This window comes from Erithacus rubecula (assembly GCF_903797595.1).
Source record: "Erithacus rubecula genome assembly, chromosome: 5".
Taxonomy (NCBI): domain Eukaryota; kingdom Metazoa; phylum Chordata; class Aves; order Passeriformes; family Muscicapidae; genus Erithacus; species Erithacus rubecula.
The window spans coordinates 24,490,234-24,508,243 of record NC_136687.1 but is presented as its reverse complement, the minus strand read 5'-3'; the positions used below and the strand labels follow the sequence as shown (position 1 = coordinate 24,508,243).

The window sequence follows — 18,010 nt, the reverse complement described above, 5'->3', positions numbered from 1 at the left end:
CCCCTGCATACATCATAGTTTCTGTGAAGGTAAAACTAGAGCCAGATTAAAAAGATGTCTGTGATTTTCCCAAATGGTTCATACAACCTGAGGCTGCTCATTATTTCACCTTACGTGGCCTGTTAATATGAGCTTGTATTAACAGCAAGCAAACAGAAGTCTCTTTTCCTCTCTGCTTTCTTCCTTATTACTGAAGTTGGGGTTTATTTTTAACCTTATATAAAAATAAATTAATCTTCCATATTAACAGATTGATCATCTACAACAGAGGTGTGTGGTTGCCCCATCGTGGGGGACTTCTGGACAAAGAGTCTTATGGATAAAGTCTTGTTCATGGTTCTGTTTTTCTCACATAAATCAGGGAACCAGCTTACCCCTCCATATCAAAAGGTCACTACCAAATAGAAAAGCAAGGAATCTCCTCTATACTTGCTGGATAGTGGCTGAAGTGTGGGATGAAATTAGCAGCCTGGTAACTGGGGCTGTTTCTCTCAATATTGCATTTTTAGGTTTCAATTAAATGCTTTTACATTCTTCTCCCTCATGGGAGGGCAATATCCATGTGTTACATTCTGGGGCCTGAGGTGACTTCTGTGGCAGTTCAGCCTCATTTCAACTTCTGATAGTTTTCTGTATGTGTGCTAATCATGATAAATTGGTACAGATGCCAAAATAATTTGTATTCAGTGCTATAACTCATCCCAAGTGATACCCAGTCTTCTTTATGGATTTATACCTAGAATGAATCACATTTCCACTGTTTCATCAAAATTTTATAAATAGGAGGGTTTGGAGGCAAAAGGGAGAAAATGATGATTTCTTTATATTTTGTTTCCTTTGATAAGAGTACTAACAGGAGTATTTCCTCCTGCTCCCCTGTGGGAGATTCTGTTGACTTACAGTTTTGAAGTTTGCCATGGACTGCAGACACAAATTTATTACCTGAATTCATCACTTGGAAAACTACTTTGACAGCAACTGTAAAGGTTACCACATGTCTTGAATACACAGTTCTTAATGTTGCTGGAGCAACATGAGGTTGCTGAACATTGGCTTTTAAACATTTTGAAATAATTTCACATTTATTTCTCATGTTAGTGCATCTCAGTAAATATTTTCAAGTCAGCCACAAAGACCTAAGTGGATGAGCAAGATCTGAGGTCACACAAAATTAGTTATAACTAAGGAAAATAAAGTGTTTTTTCCTAAAATGTGGAGTGTTTAATAAGTTTGTATCTCATCAATCAAAAATCTCTAGAAGAAGCTTGCAAATGGTTGTAGTGATGGTTTAGGTATGTGTCCTAATTAAAAATGAAGCTCCATGTTTTTCAACATCCACAAAAAATATTTATTTTATCAGTTTTCAAGTTCTATGTAAATCCACTAACATTAAATCACAAGAAGATAAAAGCAATTTAATTTTGTAGCATTATATATACATTTTTAGAATAGGATTGGGATTCTTAGGTTTGCTAATATAGCTTTGCTTATAATTAGTTCTTTAAGACAGAAAAAAAAAGTTCCAAAAGAAAATCCCACCACAAACCCAATGAAAAAATTTTTTCCAGCAAGTGAATAATTCATTAATATTGTATGTAGAAATTCCATTTTCATCCTTTCACTACCGAAAACAAAAAGTAATTGGACTGCTGCTGCCTGAGCCTGCTCTTGGTGAATGACAGGGGTCTTAGAAGTTCCATAAAATAACTCTGTAGAAAAGTACTTAATGAAATGCTAATTAAGCACTTAACTGCTATGAAATCTGTACATTTTTACATAATTTCTCACTATGCCACATATTTGCCAGAATCAAAGACAAAATCTGAGGCAAAACCAGAATTGATAACTTGTTTATTTACCATGTTACATCATTTTGGGGATGGTCATAAACCACTGGAACAAACTGTTCAGAAAAATTGAATTGTCCATTGACTGAAGACTTTGAATGCAGGCCAGATGTCATTCTGGAAAAAAACTGTCATGCAAAAAGAAGACATCAAGCTTAAATCAGGTAGTGCTTGGGGACTGTTTCTGAGTTGTGTTAAACAAGTGTTGGACATGCTGAGCTCACAGTCTCCTTGGGTTTATTAATCTAAATCCCAGGATTAATTTACTCCCATCCAGACATCAACACTGCAGAATTCCATGCTGAAGATGGTTGTCCAGGATTCCTTTATAATTTGGTAAATGAATAAAAACCTCTAGGCCATGATTCATCTCACCCTAATGTAGTCATCTCAAACAATGCTTATTTTTCTCCACTGAGGAGTCTAGATATGTTGTTTAGCCATAAATGGTATATTAGATACATCTGAACTGAGGCAAAATGAAATGGAACCATAAATCCAGATGTCTTGTCTGTACAGCATATATACTTTCCACATACATTTTAATGTATATATATATGTGTGTGTGTGTATATATGTATATGCAGTGTGTGTATGTGTATCTCTCCTGGTGTTTCCAGAAAACCAGGTAGTTTCCAGACCAGTGGAATCCTTGTGATAACCTGTGGTCACCAAAAGTTCTGTAGAACTAAACTGGAGCATTGGGTGAAAATCCATCATTTTCCCTGGATGCTAGATGGCAGCATTGCACTTCCTAAACACCTTAGTGGAAAAAAGGGGCAATGACAGCACTCTGAAGATCTGAAGAGCAGAATGTTGTCAGTAATGAAAGTTCAGATAGCCTAAACAGTCATATAATTAAAATACTATGTTTATGAGGGGGTTGCCTAGAACAGAAGGTGCCTTGTACTTTCTTCTTTCCTGCTTACAGAACATCTGAGAACAGCATTGCTCCTATTTTATATTTACAGTAATAATCTTGAGGATTAGGCCCTGATATGTCACTTTCTTAGTTTCAGGAGGAGCAGTGATTTTGCAAAGGGAATGGATGAACCTTACCCCACTGACACAAGGATTTACATCTTGCATAATTTTAACACAGCTGAACAAGGCAGATTTGGTTGTCTCAATTCAGGTGTTAGTGGATGAGCTTCCACTTCACAGAGTTCTTGATCCAGAAAAGTGACTTCATTGAGTGAGTCAACCCTGGAAAAGAACCCAAGTTTTGCAGTGGGTCTGGCTTTCCTTAACTCCAAGTGATGGGACTCAGGCAGTCATGGCACCCTCTACCACTGGCTTCCAAATTTTGAAGGAACATAGTGATGCAAAAGGAGAACTTAAGCAAAAGAAAAAGATTTTGGCTCAGTTGGGAATAGCAAAATGAGCTGGTTGATGGCTTTGGAGTGAACATCTCATTGTAAAGGGATTCTCTAGCTGGAAACTCATGTTAAGTGATAATTTTAGACCCTGTTCCCAGCCCCAGGCTGTGGGAAGCTGCACATCTGCCTAAACTAACAAAAGGGAGACTTCAAAAGGACCTGAGAGATGCCAAGAGGGTAGGAAACCAATGCAATATCAAAGTCTCAGGAGGGATGGAGGCTGAATTGGTCACTGTGAAAGAGGACACAGTGGGGGAGTTGTTGTATGTATTGATCACATTTTACTGCAGCATTCTGGAGGAGATGCACTCTGACAAGAGACTGAGAGTTGAACCATCCCTGTCCTGCAGAGAACAGAAATTCTTCTTGCAGGAATACAAGGAGATGGTGATGTCAGAAGGATGTGGAAACAGCAACAGCAACCAGGCTTATGAGTCTGATTTCCATGGGAAGTGTGGTTCCTCTGAGTATTCAGTGGAAAAATGTGAGGACAATCTTAACTCCTTCAGGTTACAATGTAAGATGGGCTGATTCCATACAATCTTGGGAGCTTTTGTTTTGTGTGTGCAATGACTCAATTTCTTCTGCAGGGTTTTTTCAAGGCTTGCTTGTCTTAATGCAGCACACAAGGGTAAATATAGACTTCAGCTGCAAGTAGTGGTCAAACACACAAAATAGGAAAATCTACCTGAGTACAGGTTATGTTTGTAAGAACAAGATTGTAAAATCAAGCCTAAATGTCAAATGTGTTCTAGAGCTCAACCATCCCCTGTAACTACTACAGAGACATTTACTTCATGTTAATGAAGTCAGACTCTAATCCTGTGACTGGAATGATGTTTCTGTACCCAGCTCTGGTATAAATTATTAGGAAATTAAACCTGTAGCATGACTGAAAATTTGATATTTTGTTTGTCACCAGCTTTAACATCAATTATTACTTGATCAGATTTTTTTTACAGTCATTGGCATGTAAGTCTTGTGCAAATCTCACTTTTGGAATGGTTTAATCTCTGATGGTGTCAAGTGAACAAATTGGTCATACATTGTTTGGTCTGGCTTTATTTTAATTTTCCTTTTTCCCTTACTATGGAATATTTTGACATTTGTTGAAACTCCACAACTTCCAACTTTCCATTTGGAAGTTAATTGAAGCAACATAGTTTATTTTCAGTAGAAACTGAATTTATGTATGTCAGACTGATGTTTAAGGGCGGCTCTGATGCCTTCTAGGATCTGATAACCTCCTCTCTCACTCATTTGAGCAAAACCATTCTGAAATCTCTGTAGTTTTTGGGATTCATGTCCTTCCTGTTGTAGGAATCATAGAATAGAATTCCAGAATGGTTTATGTTTTCTGATAGTAAAATTTAGCTACCAAAGTAGTGCAATTTAGTGATGTCAAGTACAGGACTATTGGTTATTTGCTAACAGTAATAAAAGCCAGTTTTCCCAGTTGGACAAATTGAAGCTGAACTGTCCTGGGGCCTCTGTAGGAGAACTCAGTGGACTTTCCAGTGCTGAAACAGTTTCTCCAAGATTTCTAAGGCTTACCCAAACCCTGTGACTCTTTTGTTTCCCTATAAACACTACTTTCCATCTAGGATTTTATTTTTGGCAAAGGGAGAAAAGCTTCTCTGCCTTCCCCCAGGATTCTTCTTTTCCTTTCAAGAAATCAATGGCATGACTCATTTCCCACCCTGTGACTTGTTCCCTTGGGCTAAAGCACCAGGAGCCTGGCCACTGTGTCCTACAGCTTCCTCCCAGCTTGTTTGCTCAGGTTTCCTCCCCACAGGAGGTGGATATGGTAAGCAACTCTTTCTCCCTGGGACAGGCACAGGGGTGAGGTCAGAGCCTGAACATGGGTGGGGGAATTTGTGAAACCCTCTGCATCCACAGCTGGATCCTGGCATCATGTTCACTCCCTTCTTCCTGCAATAGTACAGAGCTCGTGTTTCTGTGGGCAATTCCTCTAATTGCTGCTGACATTTGGGTCACAAAAATCCATTTTTTGTGTTCTTGATCATCACAGGAAGCAAGGTGGCTCCCTAAGCTTTCTCTCACTGATAGCATGATATCATCAGATACAGCTGTAACACCATCCAGAATTAAGCTAGGATGTACCATTGCAAATTTGTCAACTGTCAGCACCTTATCTTGTAATTTTGTTTACTTTGAGGGGTATGCCTTTGGGATATTTTAAAACAGAGAGTCTTGACTCCTGTTTAATAAAAAATCTTAGTGGTCTTTAAAGTATGAGGAATTCCTTACCCTGAGCTAAATTTCTGTGGGGAATACAAGAGACCATTCTCAGCTTTTTAGAAAAACTTTGGTGTTGAAAAAATCTAGAGTGTGGTATCACTGTTTTCCTCCCAGAACTCTGTTTTTCTTTAATTAAGAAAAACATTATTTTTATTCTATAAAACACCTGCCACCATATCTTTTTAATCAGACATTAAAAAACAAAATTAAATTTGATTGGAGTATTCTTTCCCCTCTTCTCCACCCAACATATTTTCTGGCAAATAAAATTTCATGTGTGACTTCAACATGACTTTTATATTCAAATGATGGAATGATGTTGTATGGTATTGACCCCTGACAATTTTATGTGCACAGCTAGAATGCCCTATTATTTAATAATTGTTTTAAGCTATTGAGATTGCAATTTCAGCAAAGAAAACCACATAATCACATTTCTCCTGGATCTTGTGCTAATAACTGACTTTGGCACTGCAAATGTTTAACAAAATATGACTAATTTCACCCAACTTCCAAACCTTTGGTTTTTGCTTTTCTGTTTCAGAAGCATGAGGCACTAAATCCTTATGGCTGCATTTTACTTGAACCTATTTGTTCAACAGTTTTTTCCTGGCTAGAAGAATGCTCTGAATTAAAATTTCAGTACTAGCTGATATCTGGTTGATTGTGGATATTTTGATTTTTTTTTCTTTTTTTTCCTGCCCTGCTGGGGATGTTTCTCCCCATACATGTCTGTAATGCCTGCCCCTGACACACCAGAAGAGGGCAGCTGGGATAAGCTCATTGCTGAAGCATATGGAACACGTTCTGGAAAAACATGAAGCCAGGGAAAAAGCGGCTGTGGAGCACAAGCCCTACCTGAGGCCAACTGTGCTTTGTATACATACTGTACAAACTGGGAGAGAGCACACAGCACAGGGATGGAGAGCTGGATTAGCACCTCCTTCAACCTCCAGGCAGATGTTCAGCTCCATGTGCCCTGTCAGCTCTGTACCAGGTCATGACCAGCAATGAGATGAGGCCTTGCTGCAGCCAAAGGTGTTGAAAACAAAGTCAATTTAATAGGAACTGAAACAAGGAGGCAGGAGAAACTGTTCAGCCAAGTTTGACTTTTCAGTATAATCACCCAGGGAAGATTTCAGTATAGTCACACAGGGAAGCTCCACAGAAGGTTTGGATTGGGTGTTAGGAAGGAATTGTTCCCTGGGAGCGTGGGCAGCCCTGGCACAGTTGCCCAGAGCAGCTGTGCTGCCCCTGGATCCCTGGAAGTGCCCAAGGCCAGGCTGGACACTGGGGCTTGGAGCAACCTGGGACAGTGGAAGGTGTCCCTGCCATGGCAGGGGTGGCACTGGATCTTTAACTGGATCTTCCAACTCAGCATGTTATGTGGTTCCATGAAAACAGAGCAAAGTATCTGTACAGGCTGAGCAATGAAGGGATTGAGAGGAAATCTGTGAAAAAGAACTTGGAAACAGGGTGAAAGATAATGTCAGAAAAAGTACATAATTTGACAAGTGACTTTTAGATAAAATGTTTCTTTTCAGAAATGATACTTTTTTTCCACTATCAAAAAAAAGAGGAGACATTGTGGAATTTTTTTTTCCTTCTAATGTTCCCTCAGTCCCTGTAACCCAGTGTTATGACCAATTTGGCTATTTTACAAGCACAACTTAATTTACAAGAACAACCTTTTATCTTCCTCATGAGACTGAAAAGTTCACCTGAGGTTCTCACATTATCAGCTATAAAAATATTTCACAAGCAGAATTAATGGATAAAAATTAATTGATTGATACCAGGATCAGATAATGAGCCCAGGTAGACATCACTGGGAGGGTTCTTTATTTCAAATATTTGCACTTTGGCTCATAAAACATGCAAATATAGTTGGATATTCAGATTCTATGTTGAAACATGTAGAGCAGGTGTATTTTTAACACTTAGGAAAAAGGCTAAAACATAAAGAGTCTGAATATACATCAGTCATCCCATCTTCTGCAACCCTTGCTTGTAAGGGATTTAAGAAGCAGCACAACTCTGCATGGCAGATTTGTTTTTTCTAATGTTTTGCAAAGTCCACGTCAACAATCATGCGGGTTTGCTTTCTTATAAATTCTTTATTGTGGTTTAGCTCCAGTTTCAGTACTGTTCTTGGACTGGAAGTGTGCACCAGCTCATCAGCCAGAATGCCTTTCTCTGGAACACATTTTTTCAATTTCAGAGCAGAAACAGCAGTAACCTTTTTTTTTTTTTTTTTTTTTTCCCCCAAGTCTGTCTTCATCTTTTGTTATCAGATTTTGTTGCACAGCCACATTCTAGAATGCACACTCAGTGATGTCAAAAGAGTTTTGCTTTAGACATATTGTTACAAGCAAAAAATGATCAGATGTGTTTGAGTCCAAATAGTTCTCAGTTCATGCATCCTCAATCCATCAATACCGTGTGTTTTAAACAACTCATTTGGAAGGGAGCCCAGCATGCTGACTTTATCAGGAGTACTACGTGCATATTTAGACTCAGGCACATACAGTCCTTATGCACAGAAGAAAAATCCCCATGCACAGCCAAGATCATCTTCTGTGTTACAGCAGCACTGTCTGGAGCAGCTGTGTTGGAAATCTGAATGTGTGCTGCTCGTGCATGGATATTTCCTCAAGGAAGACTCAAAGTTTGCTGTATCCACAGTGAACATGCCTGGGGGAGCACTTATATAGGAACAGTTTTTAGATGATCCAATATCCCTGTGTTCATTGGCTCATGGAATGGTTGGGTTCAAGCTCATCCAGTCCCACACCAGCCATGGGCAGGGACACCTTCCACTGTCCCAAGCTGCTCTCAGCCCTGTCCAACCTGGTCTTGGACACTCCCAAGGGTCTGCTCTGGGCACCTGTGCCAGGGATTTTTGGACTGCATGAACCCCCTTAAAGCAAATTTGTGCATTGAGGATGTGGGAGAGTGTCCTCCAGTAACAGTGATTTGAGGAGCTAAATTTTGACCTGAAATGGGTACAATAATTCTCATTCCTAATGTTAAACTCAGGCCCTTTGTGCAGCAAATATGGCTTGGATTAAATTACTGTTATCTCTGTGCACCTGAAGAAACCAATGGTATGTGTTTATGTGACAATGCTTCTATCTTCTGAGAGTGAAAAAACAAGGCAAGAAGCAGGTTTGTTTTCAGTTGTATGTTTGTTTGCTTTTTTTCTCTGATTTGTGATTCGCTTCTGGGATATTTGTGCTGTTTGCAACCAACTTGACTGCGGTTGTTCATGAGGAAATAATCAGGTTAAAATGTGCAATTTGAAAAGGAAGAAAAAGGTTCCTCACAAGAAAACACTGCTTTTGATGATAGTGACCCTTCTGATGGCCAAGTAGCATTTGCTTGGCTGATGGTAATGGCAATTTTCTGATTTTGAATATACAGACAAAAATGTTTCATTTTCAGTGATAAAGAGTAGCTGTTTCAAAAGTAATAGTACAACACAAAATTGATATTTTTCAACCACTTTAGACAGATTTATGATGGGCCAAATCCCTGTATAAATCTTGTCTTCAATGGAGTGCAAACCTTCTTCTCACTGAAGCCTGTGGACAGTAGTTAGACCAATGCTGTGTCCTGCGTGCATTTGTGTTCAAAATTAGATAAGGGTTTTTATTCACCAAGATTGTTCTTTGAAGTGGTCCCAACACCATGAGTTATCTCATTAAAAGTGCTTTACTGGGTTTTATATGGCAAACACTTGAAATTTCCTGTCATTCCAGATTAACATGCTGCTTTCTGCTACAGTTGTGTCTGATGATCTCACAGGAGAGAGAGTTTTGCAGAACTGACCCTTGATTTTGTTTCACTGCCAAGATATTGTATACTGAGCTTTTCAACAGAATTCAGAAAGAGAAACCACAGGATTTGAAAAGACTTTGTGGGAAATTTCATTGAACTGCCTACATAATACAGAATCTTTAAACATGATTGGTTTGGTTTTGTACTTTTTTCTCTTTACAGTTATACATTCTTTCCTTTCAAGGTTTTCATAAAAGTACTGGTGAATACTCTGATGAAATCTAGTCCTTGATATGATGGAGAAGGTTGCACTCAGAAGCAGGGAAGTTGCAGTCAGATAGTGCAGCCATTTGTTTAGTAATATTCCAGCAGAATTTCCAGCAAAATACTTTGAAATAAGAGGGATTATGATCCAAAGCTGGCCAAAATTCAGAGTCTTGCATAACCAAGAGAGACTCTTTTTTTAAGGTTTTTTATTCTTTCCATTCTTTTGTCATGTACCAAAAAAAAGAGACATAATGGTCGCTTCTCTGTCCTGAAGCATTCTTCATTGGAAATGTCAGGAACTGTGTCTGCTCTTCAATGATCTTGCATGAACTTTAAAATCCATTTTAGAGATAATAGTAAACTCTGAAAAGGGAAATTAGGATGAGTTTTTTTTAACAGGAGCTCTGCTGGAGGGAGAAGGTATCCCTTGAGCATTCTCTGTGCAGAAATTACCTCAGTTTTTCTAGAGCAGATTCACCATGTTCATTTACATCAAAAATCCTCTCATTTAAGAGAAAGTTTATGTGTCTTTAGTGCAGCCCAGCTGGAGATGTTTATGATCTCTTAATCAGGGCAGGATGACCTGCAGTGCTTCTTGTCTGCGCTCCACAGTGTCCCATAGTATATCTACAAGTTCCAGCACCTGCATTATGGTCATTTTGGAGTATTGAATAAAGCAACATCAAGCGGAGATACTGATCATGCAGAGTAAAAGGCTGGAGGAAATCTTAAGAATTTTAATTTATAAGGAGTGACACTGAGTTCAGTCTTATAGGATCACTTGAAATGCTGATGCATTTATGCCAAAAAAAGGCTCCCAGCTCTTCTATCAATATATTTTCATAAGGATGTCCTACTCAGCATGTTGTGACTAGCTCAAGACTTCTAGAATAAAGACTAAATCCACTAAAATCACATTGGAGAGAAGGAGAAATCAAAATTTATGTCTGAAAAATAGCAAATAATGGGATTTGGATTCTAGCCTCATTTTGTAGTGGATGTGTGCTGTTTTCTGTGTGATGTCCTCCTTCTCTCTCTCTCTTTTCATAAAAGCACTATTTTTTATTTTTTTCTCTTTCCTTAAGGTTTGATCTGATATTCAATTCTTGAGATGCTGAAAGTGCAACACCCTGAAATCACAGCAAAAATAGCATTTAATATCACTTGAATCTGGGTCAAACTGAGCTATTGCCCATTCTTCCTTTTTTTTTTTTTTTTTTTTTAATTAGGGGAAACATAAATTAGTCCATTTGAATGAAATAAGTTGTTGCTTTAAATCCACTTTAAGCAACCTTGAGCCAGTACTGTTTTGAGCAGCAGCTAGGTGAGCAGATCTTTGCCAGATGTCTCCATCAGCCTTTCTTCCTTTGCATCCCATGAGCCCTGAGGGAAGGAGGGCAGGGCAGAATCCCAGTTTTCTGGCAGTGTGAGGAGATGGCACAAAAGAGATTTCTTGGTGGCCCTTTGAAAGATGGGAAAAGCAGCTGAGAGTCCTGCAAGGCAAAGCACAGTGAGGAGAAACAGAATCAGAGGGGAAGTTGTCAACCCACTCACCTCCTGGGAAGGGCATGGAGATAATCAGTGACTGTTTGGGGGAGGACTTTGCTTTTGGGAGGAGAAATCACAACTGAAGGAGAGATGAAAAGGTTCATTTGTTGACACTGAGCTCTCCCTGCAGATCCATCTCAAATCAGAGAAGGATCTCTGTGTAGGTGGGTAGCAAGAATTTATAGTCTGTAAGGTTTTGTGTATTCTGGGTGAGTGGGGAAATGGCCAGCACTTTGTTCATGCTACTCTAATAAAGGTGAAAAATTCTCCAGCACCTCACAGGCTAAGCTCCAGCACTGGATTGTCAATGTAATTGTGAAGGAAGTCCTGTGGTATTACCTAGTTGGTTACTATTAATTAGTATTGATTTTGAACACAGAATCACAGAATGGCATGAGTTGCATAATTTAGCTCCAACCTCCTCATCTTAATATTCAGCTTTGTCTTCCTTGGCTGTGTTATGTGTGGTGCCCACTCCATACACAGTATAAAACACAGAGAGGCAGGCAGTGAAATATGGTGACCTTGAGCTTAAAATTAGGTTAAATCAGTAAAGCTCACTCAAATGGCAATTTTTTGGGTCCTATGCTGCTGTTAGTCTATATTAGAGAAGGATTTTTTGAGAACAGGTAAACTCACCTATTGGATCACATAATCAAAACTAATTACCTGCTACAAATATTTTCTTTCCTTAATGGAAGTGCTTAAGTGCTGCAATGGATTTCCCTGAGAGACTGTTGGATTGTCACTGCTGGGGATCTCCAGAAAAGTCATTGTAAAGTTTTATGGAAAGGAGGGGGAGGAAGGGAGAAATGGATTGAAAATCTTTTTCATAAGAATATTTGAGAATATACATAGATTTTTGTAACTCTATGATCTTTTAACTCCATGATTCTTTCCCATTCTCTTTCCCACTCAAAGGATTGTATCATGTCACCTATTTCCTAAATTCCTTTACCTTCCTTATTTTAAGTTTTTGCAGTGTATATCTTTAGAATTACTCCAAATTAAATATATTTAAAGCTATTTTTTAAAAATATCACTAGGGAGCAGGAAAAAACACTTAAAATTAATGTGACACAGCCTCTTGTCCCACTGTTTTTCCTTGCTCATGTGGTTCTTGGCAAAGGACCTTCTTACACACACTAGAGATTTCTACATTAAAAAGCTTTTTTTATATGCTATGTTCCCTAATCTGAATTTTAACCCACTCCTTAAATTTTAATGTGGCCTTTATGAATAATGTACTGGTCTGGATGGAAAAAATTGGTATCACAGAATGGTTTGGGTTAGAAGGCACCTTAAAGGTCATTTTGTTCCAACACCCCAGCAGGGAACACCTGGGCAGGGACACCTTCCACTATCCCAGGGTGCTCCAAGCCCCATCCAGCCTGGCCTTGGACCCTTCTAGGCATGTAGTGTTTCATTTCTGCAAGATCTACATGAAACAATTATATTCAGTATCATCTGTTTTAAGGGGTGTGTGAGCAATCAGGTCTTGAGTAGCAACCCTGTGTCTGTGTTTATTAATATTCCTCTGTTACTTGGGGCCAAGTAGCTGTGCAAAGAGATTTAAGACATGACAAGAGTGCTTGAATCAGCACAGGCATCTTTGAAAACAAAAAGATATTTAAAAAATGGGAGGTGTAAAATCCTAAACTGAAAAATAGCAGCTCTTCCCTGCACGTGTTTGTATTGTTAATGAAACATTGAAATGTGTCGTATTCCATTATCCTGATGACACAACTTTTCCCCATAAGATCTACAAATGCAGATGCAATCTTTATTTACCAAAGGTTTCCCATCTTGCCAAGTACATTGAACCATTCCCAAACATGGATGAAGCCAGCCATATGTAAATATAATTATTTTCTGACTAACTAAGGATCAAACAAAGTTGATAAGTATATCACATTTCAGTATAAACTTAATGCATTCTCTCTATGAATCCTCCCAATTTCATCACTTCTGTCATGGTGTTGCACACCTAATGTTACTTTGCTATAAAGGTGGGTATTGAATTGCACTCAATGTTGCATTGTATTTTACTCATAGAACTGAATACCTAGGCAAATTGATATTTTATGGTCATCATAAAAACCCTGAATGAGTGCAGTCTAAGGTACACAACATAATCTTTTCACACCACAATGATTTTATCTGGAAGTCCATCCTTCAAAAAATGAGAATTCCAGACAACTTGGAAAGCCAAAATTGTACTTCAAGCTAGAGATCTTGAAGGAATTAGATATATAACACACTGAAATAAGGGCTAGAGGAAGGGGGAGCTCATTTGCTTTTGTTTTTCTGAAAAATATGTTGGAAAACATGCAGTACTGCTCAGTATTTATAGAACTGTTGCTTGAAAGATATGACACACAGCCCTGGTCAGAACTTGTCATTTTTTTCCCTTCCAGATTTGTGCTGGGATTGACCAAATAGAGGTCTCTAGAATTAATCTCAAATTTGGAAAGAGAAATGCATAATTTTTCACATCCATGTAGAAACTTGAATGCCTGTAGGAAGCTTTGTATGCCACAGAGAAGTAAATGAAATAATGTGTTTGAAGTTAAAAAGTTTGAAGTTTAAAAAATCCTAGAAAGGTATGTTATGGATTGGGGAAATGGACTACAGAGACAGAGAACTCCTGGTGAAAGTTCATCCATAGGATTGGCAATGAGTAGTCCTAATTCTGCTTTTGCCACATACATGAGTAACTTGTTTCAACAAAGACACAAAAATATATGAATTCAAATCCGTGCATAAAGGATGGAGGAATTTTCAGGGCTGCAAGTGGAAAGGTTGCTCTGTCCTGAGAGTGAATCCAATTAAATTCTGTGCTGAGGCCAAGGAAACTGATTGGCAGGTAGATTAAAGCCAAGTTCAAGTCTTCCCAGAGCATTTACATGAATTCAGCCATGAATTCAGAGAGTTGCAGGCAGTGAATTGTCCAAGTCGTATTGGAGGACTCTCTTAAAGCTGCATCAAATGAAAATGCTAAAAGTTGTATGAGAAAAAGAAGGGGATATTCATGGACTCATGTGGAGATCCTTTCCTGACACTAATTTCCACAGCAACAACAAAAATGTAACAAAAAAACCCATTCCTCATAATAAATCAATAAAAACCATCTTTCCATAACATTTTTATTATTCTGATAACAACAGTTTGACATTTTTGCTTTGGCTCAGTTAAGTTTTTCCTATCTATTGCCTGCCAGGAGAAAAAAAGTTCCATAATTTCCATCTACTGGAAAGTGTTTCTTTGTGATTATTAATGAAAGTGCACAGCAATCTTAAATTAACTGCAACCTTGTGTTAAGTCTTCTGTTTTGTTGATTCTCACTTGAGATTTATGTGACACCTGATACTTTTCTTAGTTTCTCAATAAAGCGTAGTCTTGTGTTAAATTAATGTAAAATAGAAAAAAAAGGTTTGTTATTAAGAAAAAGAAATATGTTTCTAGGCATCTGAACTGTGCTTACGTATATTTTTTATCATAGTGTAATAACTTCTAACTACTGCAAACTGTTAAACAGAAAACTCTGTGCTCTGCTTTATAATGTGTAAAACTGCCAAGTGACTAAAAATATGCAAATAGATTTAAGAAATAATCAAGCAGCTAATAAGGAGCAATGTATTTTTTAAGATTTGTGTATTTCAAATAACAGAAATAAGAAAGGCAGAAAGTGCTGGCCTCAAGGTCTATGGCTTTCTTTTCACTTTTGAACAAAAATTTAGTGAGGAGTAGGAAGTACTGGTCCCATTTAGGGTTTCCTCACACATTTTTGTCTCATAAAAGGAAAGCTAGTGAGCATTTGCCTCAGAAGTGGCATTAGTAAACTCTTCCCTTGTCCTCTTTTCCTCAGCTTGTAGGAAATCAGAATTTTACCAGATCTCAGTTTAAGACACTTAAGACCCTTCATACCTTCCTGAAATCAGGTCTAGGGGATGATTCCTCCATACACGAACACACACACTGACATTAAGTGCAGTCATTTCTTACAGATCAGGTACAAGTTTTGTGCTAAGTCCCTTCTGCTCACAGAACCTTCAGAAAGCTGATGGACCTCCCTTTATTGTGCCAGACTCTCTGCCTTTCTCTGAAAATCTGACCTCCTTGTCTCAGCACCAACTCCTTTCTGGATGTAACAATCTCTGAGTTCTCTGCTAGTTTATCTTCATGGTGCACTGGCCTCTAACAGGTGGTGGAAAAAAGCTGATAATGGTTCACTTGATGACATCCTTTACTGTGGGCACTTTTGAGCGGGATTTGGAAATCTGTTTTGTTTGGCTTTTTTAATCAGAGTTATTTAATGATAATGTCAGCAGTGAAAGTTCTGTGATCATCTGCTAGATTCTAAATCCTGAAGAATTCCTGTTTGATTCCAGGCCATCTGGGATTCTTGTGTTGCTGTGAAACATTTGTTTCAGTTGTGCTACTAAAAACCCTGAAGTACCTTCAAGGCTCTAATTACTGTTATTGATCTCTCAGCAGATAAAAGAGTCCTGCAAGCCCATGTCTGACTTCTCTTTGGTGTATTGAAATTATGTGGGGGGGAAATGACCTTTCTTCTTTTTTTTCCCTTTCTTTAATGAAACAAACCTATTGGCAAGCACATGGAATTAATGCTTTCACAAAAGACATGTTTTATATGGAGACCTGCCATGTTTGTTTCATATGAAGAGAATCACACAATCAAATGCAGGAAATGTCTGATCATCCCTCCTAAGCTTTCCTCCCACAGCAGTGATTAATCACTCCATTTGAAAAGATTGTATTTTTGCAGTTGGAAGGCAAGCATTGATAGTTGAATCAATTCTAGCTCTTCAAATGCTACACACACACAAATACGGCATTTACACACATAATTAATTACATAGGTTTTAGACAGACTTGCCAGTAATTTATGCTAAAATATCAGGATACTTGGAGACTTTGTGAATTTACCTTGGGAGTTTGGAGATATTTCAATCACAATTATAGAAAACCCACATATTTTGATTTGATGATTCCTTGAAAATATAGATCCCAGGATAAAATCCTACAGGAATTCCACTGCTAGCTGGCCTTCAATCGGTGTGCAAGAAATATTCCCAAATTTCCTGAATGCTGAGACCAACATATCTCTGTTAAAACATTGTGGATTTTCCAAGATGTAGATGTTCCTATAACTCCTAGCAGAATTTGCTTGGTGACTCCCTAAGCACCTATAGCTTGTAACCTGGCTTTTCTTGCAGGAGTCACTTTTTGCTCTATTATTCTTCTTACCTACAAGAGAACACAGATTTTTCAGTCCTGTAGACTGTGAGCTGCAATTATCTTGGATTCTGTGATAAAGGCTAACACAACAAGGGTTATTTATGCCTCAAGTGCTCCCTATGCAAGGGAATGTCTCCCTCCATCAGCAAAACTGAATTTCAAGTTGCTGTATTTGGTTCTTTTTGAAAGTTCAGGGGTGGCAGCTGAAGTATCTAACACCCACTTAACAGCCTACACTGGAATAATAAAAGCCCTCGGAAACAAACTAGCCAGCTCACTGATTATTGCACTGACTTTGCATTCTGGGGCTGAGGAGCTGTTTGCAGCATTTCATCTGCTGGGCAGCTGAAAATTGTGCACCATCAGGACTGTTCCTCCACACAACTTACAAATGTTTATGTAGATAGCTTGAAATGTTATGTAAATAGATTTAACTCCACAGCCTTATCATGATTTATAAAACCTACTCTGGGATTTGGAAGCCTGTTTTGCAGCTTTGTGTGAGTGCACAGTTTGCAGTGGAACACGAAATGGGACTGGAATGGAGCCTGGTTTGTGTGAGTAGAGAGGCACCAGTAAAGTGAGAGGGAGCCAAGATATCCAGTCACAAACCTTGTTTCTTGCAGAACCCATTTTTTTTCTTGGTGGTCCAAAACAGGAACATGGCAGAGGGGCAGTTTTCCCTCCAAGCATCCTCAAATTCCACAGTGCAAATGAGAAAAGCAAAGCCAACTCTTAGGAGCATTATCCTGCTGTAAACATTATCAGCTGTAAACATGTTACTGTCCTATATCCCCAGGATGAGGTAAATATAAACACTTTATCTCATCAGCTAAAAAAACAGGCTGGAATTCACAGAAATATTCACAGGAATATTCACAGGAATATTCACAGGAGCCTGTGAGCATTCCTTAAGAATGGTTTGACTAAAAATTCTGTCACAACTCATTCTGGTGTGACCTCACTGTGACCTAATGCACAGCCAAGGTTTTGCCGGCACATATCTTGTTGGATTTCCCTCTGGAAAGCTCATACTGGAACTTGATGCTCTTACCATTTCAATGCTGATTTTTTTTTTCCTCCCTGCTCCTCCTTATCAAATTGCATGGAATAGTTCTTGCATTTTGCATTGGTTGTGAGAAAATAAATGCAATCAAAGGGCCATATCTGTTAGGAACTGGCAGAGCTCCATGAACTTGCTAAGGTTGTACTGCCCCAGCACTCATAAAGGTCAGATGGTTACAGACTCGTGAGAGCAACATGACATTTAGGGCTTTGGCCAGATTCCAAACTGGTGTGGTCAGTCTTGCTTTTCGTCAGAATTTGGGGCTTATTAGCTTATATCTACTTGCCCTTTGTAAATATGCAAAATAATATTTTTAAATAGTGCCTACTTAACAAACCAGAGCAGTTGGCTTGCTAAAATGTGTCTGTGCTTTCTCTCACAGCACCATGGCTTTGTGTGGAGTCCTGCCTCAGTGATTTTGCACATCTACAGTTTTTCTGGTGTGCTGTGCTTGTGAGTGCAAACCTCACAAGCAGGTGAGGAAAATGATAGCTCCAGCTCAGATTCTCAGCCCCAGTTCTGAGAGTGCAGATGAAGATTTTTCTCCAGACAGAAATAGGGAGGAGTTAGGATGTTGTGACTTATCCTATAGGACAGCA

The 18,010-nt window shown here is 38.7% G+C and overlaps 1 protein-coding gene across 1 annotated transcript in view; it reads right to left on the bottom strand.

Annotated features, from left to right (window-relative positions):
• The window catches only part of DCUN1D4 (defective in cullin neddylation 1 domain containing 4), a 185,390-nt gene that overhangs the window by 9,152 nt on the left and 158,228 nt on the right, over positions 1 to 18,010 (bottom strand). The window lies entirely within an intron of this gene.